Here is a 5,201-nt window from a genome sequence, read left to right as displayed (position 1 = left end):
GTCATTGTTTTATGTATAGTGTTTCTTGTACCTTGTATCTTCTTCAATAAATGTCTTTATTTTTTATGTTATGTGTCTGGATACCTTCTGGACAGACTTGGTACACATGTTTGTCATATTGCAATTAAAATAAATGTTGGTGATTTCTCTTAGCAACATTTCTCTGATATCTTTCCTTGGATATTGAAAACAACAGAAAATAAACAAATGGGACTACATCCAACTAAAAAGTTTTTGCACCAATGTCACTCAATAGATTTAATTTTAAATCATAAAAAATTAAAGCCCTGGCTGGTGTAGCTCAGTGGATTGAGCACGGGCCTGTGAAGCAAAGAATCATGGTTCAATTCCCAGTCAGGGAACATGCCTAGGTTGCAGGCCAGTTCCCAGTGGGGGACACATAAGAGGCAACCACACATTGATGTTTCTCTCCCTCTCTCTTTCCCTTCCCCTCTCTCTGAAAATAAATAAATAAATAATTCTAAACTATTAAAAAAATGAAAAATCTTTGCACTACAAAGAAAACCATCAACAAAATGAAAAGACAACTTACTGAATTAGAGAAGACATTCACCAATAATACATCCGATAAGGGGTTAATATCCAAAATTTATAAAAAACTCATATAATTCAACACCCTCCAAAAAACCATTAAAAAGTGGACAGAGGACCTGAATAGACATTTCTCCAAAGAGGACATACATATGGCCAATAGATATATGAAAAAATGCTGAACATCACTAATAATCAGAGAAATGCACATTAAAACCATGACAAGATATCAGCTGGTGCCCATCAGAATGTCTATCACCAATATATCAACAAGTGTCAGCTAGGATGATGAGAAAAGGGAAACCTTGTGGACTGTTGGTGGGAATGCAGACTGGTGAAAATACTATTGAAAACAGTATGGAGGTTCTCAAAAAATTAAAAAAGAAACTACCTTATGACCTAGGAATTCCACTTCTGGGTATATATCGAAAGAAACCCAAACACAAATTTGAAAGTATATGTATCCCTATGTTAATTGCACCACTATTTACAACAGCCAAGATATGGAAGCAACCCAAGTGTTTACCAATACATGAGTGCATAGAAATGTGGTGGTACATATATACAATGGAATATTACTCAGCCATAAAAAGAAGGAAATATTATCATTTGCAACAGCAAGGATGTACTTACAGGATATTAGGCTCAGTGAAATAAGTCAGTCAAAGAAAGACAAATGCCATATCATTTCACTTGTATGCAGAATCTAACTTCTAAAGCGAGCACAAAGAACAAAGCAAACAAAACGGAAAGGGACTCACAGATAAAGAGAACAGACTGATGATTGCCAGAGGGGAAGGGGTTGGGGGGGGCTAGGTGAAAAAGGTGAATAGATCAAGAGGAACAAATTGGTGGTTACTAAACAGTCACAGGGATGTAAAGTATAGCATAGGGAATATAGTCAATAATATTGTAATACCTCTGTATGGTACCAAGTGGGTACTTGAAATATCAGTGTTAACACTTTGTAAATTATATGGTTGTCTAACCACTATGCTGTACACCTAAAACTAATACAAATTTATTTGAAAAATAAAATAAAATAACTGTTGGTGAAAGTGTGGGCAACCAGGCACTATAATACACTACATATGGAAGTCAAATTTTCGCAATGGTTCTGAAAGACAAATGGCATTCATGTTACTTCATGGGAGTAATTTGATGATTGTGAAATTTTGCTGAGAATCCAAACTCTCAGTGTTCATCTGAGTGAGGTATCAACCACACTTGTCATTAAACAACTTTTGGTACACCAATACAGTGGAATGCTATGCTGACATTCAAAGGAATGAGATGCTTCTATGTATGTATATAATTTATGTGTGATTTTGTATGATGGAGATGTAAATACTGCTGACAATCTTTTGTATTGTCTTTAAGATTTAGGAAAACTACTACACTAACATATATTCATGTCTCAATTAGAAAAAAAATTTAATACTTATTCCTGATATTATCAGAATGAATTGCTTTTCATTGGGAAAGAATAGAATTATTTCTTTAAGAAAATATCACCAAGCTTGGGTCTGCATATGTTACATTAACTGTTACATATTTTAAAGCACCAGTAATTTGATTAATTATCATTGTTTTATGACTTGTGTTATCATTAAAAATGCTTTGATTTGAAATAAATGCAACAAAAATCTTTAATGAACATAAAAAATAGTAATAAAACTTTCATCATTAAAATGATTCTTATCTATCACATAATAGACTAGGTTGGTGAACAATACTTTCTTGTATAAGAAATGCTCTGCTTGGAAACTATTTATGATTCTAAACAATTCTCTTATTTTGTGTGTGTGTGTGTGTTACTAAAGGTGTCCTTTAAGTCTGTATTTGTAAAGTGAAAATCAATAGGGACGTTTATAAAATTTGTTAAGTTGTTACATTATGCATGCCTGCATTTTTAATTTTAACCCAATCATTTAATAAAAAACCTAATGTATAAAAAGGCAGATGTTAAATTGCACTAGAAATTAATAAAAAGTAAATGAACTGTTTAATGAGATTATTTCTTTTTAACTGATCAAAGAGCTTCTCAGACTTTTCCTCATCTTCAGAATTGCTCAAGGCACTACTGAAAAATACAAGTTTCTTGCCTGATGAATTAGAACCTTGAGGGCATGGGCCTAGGATTCTGTGTGTTTGACACATACCTTGATTGACTGTTAATATAAAGGAAGATCTGAGAAACTTTTGGCCAAATAGAATTGATAAAATACCTAAATATCTGTGGACAGAAGGAGGGAAAGAGGTAGGAACAAGAATATTTATTCACTCCAGCATTGTACAAAGCAATATATATGCCATAAAAATAGTAACAATGATATAAACAAATATTTTTTAAAACCTTGCATTTTCATCAATAGGGAAACAAAAATGAATTGTGGTGCATTTACACAATAGAAACTATACTTCAGTTGAAATGGATAACCAATAAGATCAATATGGATGAATACCAAGGCATAAAATGCAAGAAAAGTATGTTTCAAAATCATATATTTATTATAGTACCATTCTCAACAGTTCTTAAATCTCTAAAAGCAATGTTTTATGCTTTTCATGAACAGAAAAATATCTAGTAAAAGTATAAAAACAAACAGGTACATTCAGCCTTAAAGTGTGGTTGCTTCTGGGAAGAAAGTGGAATGAAAGGAAAGTAAGATGAATGCAGATATACCTGTAACATAATTTTTTAAACTCAAACAGATTTGATTAAATAGCAATAGGTTATAAATTGGTTGATGAGCACACTAATGTCTATTATTAGTGTGCTCAATAGACACACTAGTGTGTGTCTATTAATGTACTTCTCTATATTTTTGTAGTTTTAATTATTTGGAAATGCTTTATAATGACTTGTGCTTATCAGAGCATTATAAATGAGATATCGTGTTATATTCACTGTTGGTGGAAATATATGTTGGCATGTACTTTATGAAAGAAAATTCATAATGTGTAATTGGTGAAATATTGATAATGAAGTTTGAAAAATTAAAATATATCCACTAAAGATTGATTCAATTAATTATGTTATAATTTTAATGGGCATGTTTTCAGGAATTTCAAAGAATAAATACTTATAGAAGCATAAGTATCATGATAGCATAAGATGCCCTTCCTTTTGGTCCACGTTTTAAACAACTAATTAGGCTCCCATCTACTAACAAAATGCCTCTGTCAGAGTTGTGGGATTCAGCTCTCTACATCAATGGATCCAGGAGCAGTCTTGCCTACCTGTGCATTTGGTGATAGGCAGATAGACCTCTGTATAAGTTTTGGAATCAGCAGCAGCCCAGGAACTTGCTCTAATCCCTCTCAGCCACCAAACATGAAAAATGGTAACTTAGGTAGTCACTCACAGATGTGAGATACTTTGAAGAAATCTAGCATTCCTCAGGGGAGACACCACATAAACCCTGGAACAAATGTGTTTGGATGTATTGAAGAGGGTAAGAGGAACTTTGCCACTGCTACCTATCCCTCAAGGTAAAACAGCATGGGAGAACTAGCTGTGGTGAGCTCTCCCATGGGGGAAAACAAGATCGCAACTGAGTGTCTGGGGTAGCCAAAAAAAGGGACTTTTTTTAAGGAAAAAAAAGGGGGAGGGATTTGGAGGAACAAATAGGAAGGACACTGGGACGAGAATGAAGGGGGGTGGAAATGGGAGGGAGGTGGGGAGCAAGGGGCGGGGGAGGCTGGGATGGGAAAAATAGACAAAAAACTGTACTTGAAAAATAACTAAATAAAATTAATTTTAAAAAAGGAACTTTTTCTCTCTCCAGCAGAACCCAAAATACTGATGCAGGAACTCCATGACTGGGGTCAAGAGAGGACTTTGGGAAACAGGCAGGTAAAAATATCACAGGGCATTAAAAGGATGTGGTATTTGACTGCACATGGGGCTGCAGAAGAAACTCCACAAGCCTCTGGGGAACTTCAGTGGAAGATCCTCTCACTGGGCTTAAAGGCACTCCTAACACTGTAAGCAATAAACCTACATTTCCCTCACTCTGCAGTCAGCTCCTAGTGTGCACTCCCAAGTGCAGCAGTGAGTTTGAGCTCTGGTAAACGTAGTGCTCTCAGAAAAACAGACCAGGGTCTCTGGGGAGGGGAAGGGGAAGGGAATCACAAACTTAAGCTATAGTGCCATCTTCTGGAAAACAAAAGAGAGGTTTTCAGCAACCAGTATGATAAATTGTTAAGATCCAGAAAAGACATAAAAGTTGAAAAAATTCTTCCACAACAAGAGTAAGAAGTGTGGAGAAGGCATATCCATACAAGATCAGAGAAAGCCCCAGATATAAGAAGGACCAAAGAATTATTTCCCACTTGAGGGCAGCTAATAAAGTTTGTAGGAGGTGACTGCTGCTTCTAATGTGAGAGCAGCAATGCAAATCTCCAATGAAAGTGAAAAATCAAGGGAATATGTCATCACCAAAATATAAAAATCTTCCAATAACCAAACTTAATTACAGAGAATTTTGTGATTTAGCTAATAATGAATTCAAAATAGCTGTTTTGAGCAAACTCAGAGGCTACAAGAAAACACAGAAAAACAATTTAACAAAATTCATAAAATAATACATTATTTAACAAAGAAACAGAAATCACAAGAAAGAATAAAAAAGATCTGGAGCTAA

The sequence above is a fragment of the Artibeus jamaicensis genome, unplaced genomic scaffold (assembly GCF_021234435.1).
Source record: "Artibeus jamaicensis isolate MK-2021 breed Jamaican fruit bat unplaced genomic scaffold, CSHL_Jam_final scaffold_461, whole genome shotgun sequence".
Taxonomy (NCBI): Eukaryota; Metazoa; Chordata; class Mammalia; order Chiroptera; family Phyllostomidae; genus Artibeus; species Artibeus jamaicensis.
The sequence above is the reverse complement of the archived record's forward strand: the minus strand, read 5'-3'. Positions refer to the sequence as shown.